Below are 11,901 nucleotides of genomic sequence, written 5' to 3'. Positions count from 1 at the left end.
TTTTTTTTTTTTTTTTTTTGGTCTATAAGGGGTGTGTGCTCACTTAGAGATAGACAGAAAGAGAGAGAGCAAGAGAGAAAGAAGGTGAGAAATCATCCCCTAAGTGGCTGGCCATGACATAATCCCTTCTCCTCAATTTGTCTTTGGGGATTTCGGACATGCATCCATGCATGCCCAGAGTGATTTTCAAGTTGCCAGGTCTAGGACTCCAATCATACAGTCAGCCACATGGGATCAAATAAGAAATACAGGAAAATAGCACTATCTTTTTTTAATTGCCAGGGGCATGTGTGTTTGTCAGAGAAAAAGAGAAAATACCTCCTATTGAGATATGATCACACTACAATCCTTTTCCCTCTATTTCTCCTTCCCCTCAGAAATGTGGGCACGTGTGCATATGCCTGGCGTGTTTCTGAGCCACATGAACTGGGATTCAAACCACAGTTGGCCATGTGAGATCTGACTCCCAGTACTTAACCACTGTTATTTGGTTGACCCAGAAATAATGTCATTCTTAACTTCTGTCCTCTTTGATATGACATGTTAGCGATGGATTTACTGATTTAATTAAAGAAATACATTTTGAAGGTCTGCTAGGGTAAGTCCTTAAGAATGAATAACATGATGCTCTTGTTCTTAGGTTGCAACATGGACTTAGATTTCCCCTACATTCATTCCACCTTCTACCCCACTGATAACTGGGAGCTTATTGTGTCATATACCCCAAATTTAGAAATTTTGGGATGCCACACACAGGATCCTTAAGTTCTCCAGGTTATACTTTATAGTCTTTTTGAGGTGTATAACTTTCCTCTATGATCCCAAATTATTCTTTGGATGGCTTCAAATGCTTAATTGAATGGCTAGGACCAGGTACTTCTTATTTTTTGCCTGGGTTTCTAACGGGAATTCTGCTTGTGTGATTCTCTATAACAGGGATCGCTAACCTCCAGGCCACACAGCAGGAGATGAGTAGCGGATGGGAGAGCAAAGCTTCGTTTGTATTTACAGCCACTCCACATCACTCACATTACGGCCTGAGCTCTGCCTCCTGGCAGGTCAGCAGTGGTATTAGATCCTCACGGGAGTAGGAATCCCATTGTGAACTGAAAATTCAAGGGATCTAGATTGTGTGCTCTCATAAACCATCTCCCCTCTCTGGTCCATGGAAAAATTGTCTTCCACAAAACTAGTTCCTGGTGCCAAAAAGGTTGGGGGTCGCTGCTGAATAAAACAGAATATTCAACAGAGGGAACCAGCAGTTAGCATAATGGCTATGTCACTGGACTCCCACGTAGTCGACCGCGGTTCGCATCCCGGACCCGGTGGCTTAAAACTCACGCCGGGCGCATGTGCGTGCGTGCCCAAGATCCCAAGAGGAAACTGGAGGAGAAGGGATTGCGGCGTGGCCATCCCCTCTGGGGGATGATTTCTCGCTTTCTGTCTCTCTGTCTCTCTCTGTCTGTCTGGTGAGCGCACGCGCCCTATAGTGAAGGACCTTTCAAAAAAAAAAAAAAAAGAAAAAAGAATATTCAACAGGCGCCCAGCTTTGTGTCTTGATGAGTCATCACTGAGATAAGATGTGTTTCTCTGAAATGCAAAATACCGTTTATACTTTCTATTGGAATTGGCTGATCATGTCAGTAGCTGTTTTAATTCTTGTTCATTTCTCTTGAATGGATTCTTTTATTGTGATGGCTCTGCTTATGTAAATCATCTTCATTTTCATTGGCAAGTCTAATATAAGCTAAGTTACTTGTTAATATTAGAATAATTCCTTGTTTCAGTTGGCAGGAAATTAATTGCTGATCCTCTTCCTTTCTGGCATCAGAATATTAAGAAAGTGTCCCAACCCTGTCCTACCACTGTGGATTTCATCTTTAGAAGACCGAATTGAACATCTAATGCTTCTAATGACTCATGGGAATTCAGCATGCTTCTCAAACACTATTTTCATGATAAGGATGTTCTGTTCTTTCCTAAATTGAAGTGTCTCTTTTCCTCTTAAACCAATAATACAAGTTGTTTTATTGAATAATTTAATTACAAAATGTAACATTGCTTTTGTTTTGTTGTTGGATGATTCAACATTTACTCTAAGCTCTTCTTATATGAAATCAAAACAACTGCTTTGATTTACTCAAACAAACAGTAATTTGTGAATAAAAGAAAGCATATTGAAAAACATAAACTAACAAACACAACATTGTTGTTTTGGCAGTTTATATGGCTAATCCCTCCAAATCTGGTTTCTTGAATGTTTCACTTTCCAAACAATATTGAGTTATCCCAATTAGAACAGGAATCTCATCAAAGCTATTAACTTACACATATTAGAAATTTTCCAATCTTTCCTTGCCTTTTTTAAATTAAAAAATGTATTTTATACTTGCCTGTGGGCACATGTGCTTGCCAGAGAGAGAGAGTGAGACAGACAGACAGACAGATAAAGGATCCCCTCAATTGGGCATAGTCACGTCACAATCCTTTTTCCTCCATGATGCTATCCCATCGGCATTGGGGCATGCATATACATGTGTCTAATGTGTTTCTTGAAGTGCTGGGGCCGGGATTTGAACTATGGTCTACCATGTGGTATCCAGCTATGCACATGGCTTACCCACTATATTATAGGTACTATATGCCTTTCTTGGCCTTTAAGATAAAAGGATTTACAGATTGTTTGAATTCATTAGTGGGTTTCTGTGTGTATACAGAGAGAACTTGAGTTGTGAACTGGGCCTTCCTTGTGGGCCCAGTTGTATTACTGCTAAGATACTGTCCGGCCCCAGGAAAAATTCTTAAATAGGAAATTGGGTCACATTAAAAAACAACAACAACAAAACAACTTTTGTTCACCCAAAGAAACCAGGTGGAGTACAAAAAGGCAGCCTAAGAGTGGCATAAAATATTAATAACACATATAACTAAGACCGCGGTTCGAGTCCCAGACCCGGTGGCTTAAACTTATGCCAGGCGCTTGTGCGTGCTTGCCCAAGATCCCAAGAAGAGAATGGAGGAGAAGGGATTGCGGCGTGGCCATCCCCCCTGGGGGGTGATTTCTCACTTTCTGTCTCTATGTCTCTCTCTGTCTGGCGAGCACATGTGCCCTATAGCAAAAAAAAACTCTCCAAAAAAAAAAAAAAAGAAAAAAAGTGACTTATCTACCAAATGTATAAAGAACTCCTACAAATTAATAACAAAATACATTACACAGACAACACAATACAATAATGGGCTTGAACAGACACCTCAAAAAAAGAGTATATCCAAATGGTCTATAAACATATCAATGTGTGTTCATCTTATTATTAAGCAAGTGAAGTCAAATAAAAATATCAATGTGGTCCTGTTGTACATACACCAAAATGGAAAAAATTAAAAAGAAAAATGATATCAAAATATTGTAACTGTTGGGAACCAGCAGTTAGCGTAATGGCTATGTCGCTGGACTCCCACGTAGTCGACCGCGGTTCGTGTCCCGGACCCGGTGGCTTAAAACTCACGCCGGGCGCGTGTGCGTACGTGCCCAAGATCCCGAGAGGAGAATGGAGGAGAAGGGATTGCGGCGTGACCACCCCCCCTGGGGGGTGATTTCTCGCTTTCTGTCTCTATGTCTCTCTCTGTCTGGCGAGCGCACGCGCCCTATAGCGAAAAAAAAAAAAAAACCTCTCAAAAAAATATTGTAACTGTTGCACGCTGTTGGTGGGCATAGAAATTAGGACACTTTGGGAAACTGTCAGTATCCTCTGAATTGGGCAGGTGTGCTCTCTGTGGTAAGATGACCAACAGTTTTGGTTTATGCATACTTTCTAGAAATGCTGTTTCGTCCAGAACAAATGCTAAATTTGTCATTTAAGTTTATTTTTTTCATTTGTTTTTATATTTTAAATTAAATTTTGTCATAAATAGCTGCATTAAAATAAACCAGAGAGGTCCAGATGGTGGTCTGAAGGTTAAGGCGACTGGATCCCACATAGTTGATACTCAGTTTGAGTCCACAACTGGGCAGCTTGAAAATCATGCCAGGTGTGGATGCGTGTGTGCCCAAAATCCCAAGAAGAGAATGGAGAAGCAGTGACTGCAGTGTGTGTGGCCATGGCCTTGTGGGGGTGATTTTTTATTTTCCTTCTCTCCCTGTCTCTGTCTCTCTCCTGCAAGCCCTCATGCCCTATAGCAAAAACAAAACAAACAAACAAAATGCCAGAAAAAGTTTGATGGACTTCTACTTTATGCTTATACAATAGTTTGTGCCATGATCTTCTCTAGCAGCATGAGACACTGTAGTAAATTGATTTGAAGAGTAAATCCATTGTTTACTCTAAAGGCAACCAGAGATAACATGCATATCTCCCCCCAACTCTTCCCTGCTGCCACTTAACTAAAACTTCTTTTTTATGGACAGCATGGAGAGTGCTCGCTGATTTAGAATAAAAGAAAAAAAGACTGATGTTGCTAAAGTCCACAGATAGCTTTCTTCTGTCTTGAATTGTAGTGAAAAAGTTCTTGACGCTTCTGCCCCTGCTGGCCATTTGGTATAATAGCAACAAATTGTGCTGTGACAAAATGCATTGGCCAGGAAGAAGCATGAAGCCAAGGAACTGCCAGCTGGTGTGGTCTGCAGGGAAGTTGAGAAGCCAGAGGTTGGTTAGGTGTACTTGAAAATGAGTGGAAAACAGAGGCTGAGCTAACCTGCTAAAACGTGAATCAAGAGTAATCTAAAAGTTCCTGCTATGGTGGTTTTGTTATGTATTGGATGATATAAATCTCTGACTGCTCATTTATTTATGTTGTAATTTGGTAATGCTTTTTAATTTTCCAATAAAGTCTCCTGGGAGCAATGAGCTACAATGAGGGAAGTGCCTATTTAATAAAAAGTTAAGTACTATGCTTCGGCTTCTCAAGGAACGTGATGATAAATGTCTTATTTTCTCAAAATATGTGTTGACATATCCATCAGTTGCCACATATACATTAAGGGAGTAGCTGTTTGAGGAAGATTGCCGGCAGCCACGATAGGTGAGTTTGCATATTATTCCATGAAGTAGGACTTCTCATTAAAATCAAAAGGTCATTGCAAATTAGTTTTACACATTTCTAAATTTCAAATATGCTTGTACACACATAAAAAGTGGTGCGATGGCTGTCAGTAGTTTGACATCACTAGCAGAACAAGAACTTGACAAATAATTAAATGATGTCTGTTTTATACCAGTGTCGCCAATATCTCAAAGAAAATAATCTCGATAATGGCTGAATTTTTAACCTGTAGCTCACGGATTAAAGTAAAACTTTTATTTTATCAGGGCCAGCAGGTGGCATAGTGGTTACAGTACTGGACTCCTATAGAGCTGACCACGATTTGAGTCCCATACTTGATGACTTAAAGAGCATGCTGAGCCCTAACTGTACATCTTTAGTCCAATGTCCCTTCTACTATTCTTCTCTGCCTCTTAGAGGAAAACATTTATTTAGATTTTGTAAGATAATCTTCCAAATTTTGGCTAAATTTTATTCAGAATCTATTAGAAATACTAATGACAATGTTCAAAACTTGAGTACCAAAAACTAGCTTGTGAAGCTTAGCAATTTATAGTGATTGAAACTTACGTGTATAATCAGAAAGGTACAGAAATTTTATCTCTACAAAAACAATGACGTTGAGGGGAGGTATTGAGCAAATTAAAAAGTGAGAACTCAAATTTTTGTAAATGATTTAATTTTGAAATAGTGAAATTATACTTTGGGTCATACTGACATGTTTGATAGAGTCTTTGGGCCACATGGCAGTTCTATTTGTAATTTCTTTTTAAAAAAGTTTTTGCCATAGGGCATGTGAGCTCACTAGAGAGAGAGAGAGAGAGAGAGAGAGAGAGAAAGAGAGAGAGAGAGAGAGGGAGACAGAGAGGAAAAGTGAGAAGTCACCTCCCACAGGGGATGACCAATGGCCATGCCGCACTCCCTTCTACATTCTCCTCTCAGGATTTCAGGCCTGCATGCACATGTGCCAGGTATGATTTTTAAACTGCTAGGTCCAGGAATTGAACTGCAGCTGGCCATGTGGGAGTCTAGCACCTTAACCACTACATCACCTGCTGGCCTCTATTTTTGAGAAACCTCCATATTGTTTTTCACAATGGCTATAATAATTTACAGGTTTTCCAATATAAATATTTTAAAAAATATTTTACTTCAATTTACATGAGAGATTTTTGGTACAGGGCATGTGTACTCACTGGAGAAACAGAGACAGAAAGCAAGACATCACCCTCAGAGGGGATGGCCACACTACAATCCCTTCTCCTTTATTCTCCTCTCTGGATCTTGAGCCTGCACGCACACACGCCCCATGTGAGTGTCAAGCCTCTGGGTCCAGGACTTGAACCATGATTAACCACGTGGGAGTCCAGCACCTTAACCACCATACTGCCTGCTGGTCCCACTAATTATTCTTAATACCACCCTTTACTCTCAAAGGGGTTTCAGATTAGATGGCTACAATAAATCGCCATTCTATCCATGACCCGGCGATTCTACTCTTAGGTATAGGTCCAGCCACACAATAAGCAACGTAAGTATGTAAAAGGATTACAGCCGATTATTGGTAGTAACTCTAAATTGGAAACAACACGATGATCATCCAAAATGCAGGGGATAAATAAGTTATGGTCTCACCTGTGGCCACACGTTAGACTCACCTGGAAAGCTTTCAGACATTTCCCAGGATTCTTCTCTCCCTGTTTGAGAAACACTGCCAACATCTTCCTCTGAAAGTTATGAGAACCCTGAATTCCACGCTTGCTTTCTGACCAACCTCCTGGCCAAGACTGGGTTGAGCAGACTTACAATTGTACAGAAGAGCTGGGAGTCAATTCTCATTCTCTGGGCAATTGCTGCTGGGATTTCTTTTCTCTTCACAGGTATGTATATATGCATGTATTTAAAATTTTCTGGTACCATTGTCTTCTTTAGCACAGAGAGCTTCACTTTAATGAGTGCAACTTCATTTGTGAAATATTTTTCTTCTATTAGAATTATACAATGTAAGCTGAGAAACATCTAAGTACATCAAGGTGGTGATTCACTACCCGTTTCAGACATGGAAAAATTAAAGTTGGGAGAGGTGAAGTGAATTGCTGTTTCAGTACCTATTCAACAATAAAGTTAGGACCAAGTGATGTATTGGAGTCTGAGCACTTGTTGATCAGCTCCATGTTCAATGACGCCATGTTGAGGTTGATATGGTGGGAATATTTACACCACAGAAATAGGCAACTCTACAAACCAGCATACTCTCCCCAGAGAGCTAATTGTTAAGCATTTCTCTGACACAACCCTGCTTGAAACCCTATCTCTCACTTTATGCCACATAGTTCTGAAGTAAAAGATATTTTAAGAGTGTTTTTCTGTGACTAATAATAGTTTGTAAATGTTTAAGAGTTTGTTTTTAGGGACCAGCAGTTAGCGTAATGGCTATGTTGCTGGACTTCCACGTAGTCGACTGTGATTCGCATCCCGGACCGGTGGCTTAAAACTCACACCAGGCGTGTGTGCGTGCGTGCCCAAGATCCCGAGAAGAGAATGGAGGAGAAGGGATTGCGGCGTGACCATACTCCCTGGGAGGTGATTTCTCGCTTTCTATCTCGCTGTCTCTCTCTGTCTTTCTGGCGAGCACACACGCCCTATAGCGAAAACGTCTCTTAAAAAAAAAGTTTGTTTTTAAAAAACCCTCATGAATTGAAATACTTTTACAGTATTGCTGTTACATGTTCCACTTTAATACCTTAATTAATGTCACATAAAAAAGCTATAAATTTCTGAGGCACCATTTTTATAATACTTTATGTTTTACTTTTGCTCATTTTTTTAAAACTTAAGGACATTTTCAGTTTTTATGTAGGATTACCTAGGGGTCAGTAGATGGCGCTGCTACACTGTCTTTTTGGTCAGATTTCAGCATTGCTGCTTTCTGAAACACTAATCACAAACTTAGAATGTGCAATAGAACAGTTCCAGGGAAATTACAACCGGGATTCTAAGTCTCATTTATTCAAATTAAAAAATTCTGTCTTCAGAGTAAGTAGAGGTGTGGTGAAGGCAATTGTTCATGGGTATTTATCTTTAATATTGCTCTTCTGAGAACCTGAAGGTGTTCTGCTAGCATATTCTCTCCAGATCTTACACGGGTAGATGAATTCTGTCACCAGTCCTCCACTATTCTTTTCATAAAACAATGTTTTCTAGAGAAGTTGTGTAGTCTGAAAATTGAATTTTCACAACCAGAAAATTGCCTTTTGATGAAAAATATCATGGATGCTTAAAGAAGTGAGATAAACTCTTTTTGCTGAGTGCATGTGTGATGAGCTGGCTAAATGTGGCATCTTTTTTTTTTGGAGAGGTTTTTGCTATAGGGGGCGTGCCTTTGCCAGACAGACAAAGACAGAAAGCAAGAAATCACCACCCAGGGGGGATGGCCACGCCGCAATCCCCTCTCCTCCATTCTCCTCTCAGGATCTTGGACACGCATGCACACACGCCCAGTGTGAGTTTTAAGCCACCGGGTCCGGGATGCGAACACTTTGACTACGTTGGAGTCCAACGACATAGCCATTACACTAACTGCTGGTCCCCTGGCATCTTTATTTTCACTCTCAGGTCCTTCGCTGGAGCCGGGTAGTAGGCATCTCTCTCTCTCTCTTTCTTTCTTTCTTTTTGTTTAATCAAGTATTTCAGAGATAGAGGACTGAACAGTGGTGTAGCAGTAAAACATGCTCTGTGAGACCCAGCAACATGGATAGGTTCCTAATTCAAGTCTGAAAACCTCCACAAGTTCACTGGGCATGTGTGGGACCATGATCCAGGGCTGGCTGAAGCTAAAGGGGATCCCAACATTAAGATGCCATTGAAGGAGCTATTTCTTGGGCTTTCTCTGTGAGTAGAAATAAATAAACTTTAAAAAATATTTCAGGAATGCAAAATAGGGTAGAAAGTATTACCGCATAACAAGCATACATATGACACTTGCTGTTCACTTAAGAAAATGTCATGTGTGTGTTGACGTTCTCCATATTAATCCTTCTTGCATTCACGGTCCTTCCTCTCTCATGTCAAGAGTTCATTTTTCCCATTCGTGCCTTTGCCATCTACCATACTGAATTTGTCCTTTTGCAACTCACCCCTTTTCATTCAACACTATGTCTTGGAAAAGTATCCATGTTGACACCTAGTTTATTCCTTTTCATATTTGTGTAGCATTCCACTGAATTAATGTTGCAGATTGTTTAAACCATTCTTCCATTGGTGCATGTTTATATTGCTGCCAACTTTCTACCATTACACACAACACACGTTCTTCGTCTGTATGTAATACACCAAGTTTATGTGAGCTAACCCTATGAGTCTACATATTTTATGTGCTTCAAATATTTCATAACAACAAATCATAAAGAGAGCTGTAGTCATTTTAGCTAGTTGATCTCATTAAATATAGCACATATTATTCTTTACAGGACTCAGTGATTTAAAAAATATTAGAAAGAGTTCTCTGGAGGGAAGAGGAGTGAAGTGTGTGTGTGTGTGTGTGTGTGTGTGTGTGTGACACACAACAGCTGTGGCACTGACAATGAGTTTTCTGGGAGTCTTTTTTGGTTCCATTTGTGAGACTGATGTTGTCCTTAAGGATAAGAAAACAGGGAAAATGGCAGAAATGAAAACCGAACATGGCAAAGTACAAAAACATTCTCTCTTCTATGATGGAGAATCTGTTTCAGGAAAGGCAAACCTAGCCTTTAAGCAACCTAGAAAGAGGCTAATACACCAAGGAATTAGAATTGAATTTGTAGGTCAAATGGAACTTTTCAATGACAAGCGTAATACTCGCGAACTTATAAACCTAGTGAAAAAAACTAGCCTTACCTGGAGAACTGACTCAGAGTAGAAGTTACAATTTTGAATTTATGTAAATTGAAAAGCCATATGAATCTTACATCGGTGCCAATGTCTGCTTGAGGTATTTTCTTAAAGTGACGATAGTAAGGAGAATGACAGACATGGTAAAAGAGTATGATCTTATTGTTCACCAGCTTGCCACCTATCCTGATGTTCACAACTCTGTTAAGGTAGAAGTGGGCGTTGAAGATTGTCTACATATAGAATTGGAATAGAATAAATCAAAGTATCACTTAAAGGATGTGATGGTTGGAAAAATTTACTTCTTATCAGTAAGAATAAAAATACAACACATGGAGTTATAACTGATTAAGAAAGAGATCACAGGAATTGGACCCAGTGCCACAACGGAAACAGAAACAATCGCCAACTATGACATAATGGATGGTGCCCCAGTAAAAGGTGAGTCAATCCCAGTAAGATTGATTTTAGCAGGATACGATCCCACTCCAATAATGAGAGATGTGAACAAAGCATTTTCAGCAAGGTACTTTTTTTTTTTTAGAGAGGTTTTTCGCTACCTTCTCAAAGGCACCACCTCTTTTTCTTTTTTTTTTTTTTTGGAGAGGTTTTTCGCTACAGGGCATGTGCACTCGCTAGAGAGAGAGACAGACAGAAAGCGAGAAATCACCCCCTAGGGGGCCTGGCCACGCTGCAATTCCTTCTCCTCCATTTTCCTCTTGGGATTTTGGGCATGCACACACATGCGCCTGGCGTGAGTTGAAGCCACCAGGTCCGAGACTTGACTCCCATGTAGTGACTTGCAGTCAACTACATGGGAGTTCAGTGACATAGCCATTACGCTAACTGCTGGTCCCAGTAAGGTACTTTTTGAATCTAATACTTATTGATGAGGAAGACAGAAGGTACTTCAAGTAGCAGGAGATCATGTTATGGAGAAAAGCTCCAGAAAAACTGAGAAAACAAAGAAACAACGTTCACCAGCGGTTTGAGTCCCCTGAATCACAAGCATCTGCTGAACAGCCTGAATTGTGAACAGAAAAAGAGGGGGAATAAAAGACAAAAACACCTGTGACCATTAAGATTAAGCTCAGCAGGGTAAAGGTGGTTGCAGCATGTAGGGGAGGAAAAATTCCATATATAGGAGGCTTCCTTTAGCTTACCATTGTTGCATTTATTTTATGGGATAACTAAAGGCTCATGTATATATACATTTAAAAAGTTCTTTCTTTGAAACACTGGAAATTTCTTAAGCTGCCCCTTTTTTAATTTATTTTTTTACTGCACAGTTTGATGATAAGCATTCAGATATGTATCAATATAAACATTAAAGATTTTCATGGGAGTAGGCTGGTATTTGTAATTTTGCTTTTTTTGCATAATGTTAATTATAAATCCCTTTCTTCTACCTTTTCATGCTAATGATTACCTCTTTGTCTCTAGTCTATATGCAAGAAATTACTTTGTGTTCAAATGGGAAAACCTGAGTGGCCCTTACATCTTACAGATATTTAAAACATGGCATTTCAGAATTTTTGAGAACTACGTTTGTCTTTACGTATGTGTTCAAGAAACACATATGGAGTGTTTTACTGTAGGTGCTTCTGGGCCTATCAGTCTGTGGTTTCCTGAATTTTATCCTCTTTGAAGTCATCTGTGATATGAATATTAGACCTTTTTCCTCCAAGAGATTATGAAGCAGGTCATTGTGGCCTTCCCCCCTTCCATATTAAATAACCACGTGCCACTACTTTCTAGCAGTAGCACGGTATATCTGCAGTATAGAGTTTACCTATGTTAGCATTTAGGATTTGTTAAAACTAAAAAATTTTTCATAAATATTTTGAAATATATATGTATATACACACACATACACACATATACATATATTTGGATTTAAGGAATCTTTTGCCACATGTATGCAAATATTTTCTTGACTTCATAAATTTATTATCTTTCCAGGGTAAAATCTTGGGATGGGGGACTCAGAGG

At 39.6% G+C, this 11,901-nt stretch overlaps 1 pseudogene; it reads left to right on the top strand.

Annotated features, from left to right (window-relative positions):
* Positions 1-9,622: 9,622 nt before the first annotated feature.
* On the top strand, positions 9,623-10,944 carry LOC102485240 (vacuolar protein sorting-associated protein 26A-like; annotated as a pseudogene).
* Positions 10,945-11,901: the final 957 nt, after the last annotated feature.

The sequence above is a fragment of the Tupaia chinensis genome, unplaced genomic scaffold, assembly GCF_000334495.1.
Source record: "Tupaia chinensis unplaced genomic scaffold, TupChi_1.0 Scaffold000647_1, whole genome shotgun sequence".
Taxonomy (NCBI): Eukaryota; Metazoa; Chordata; class Mammalia; order Scandentia; family Tupaiidae; genus Tupaia; species Tupaia belangeri.
Note: the sequence above shows the minus strand (reverse complement) of the source record. Positions and strands in the feature narration are given on the sequence as shown.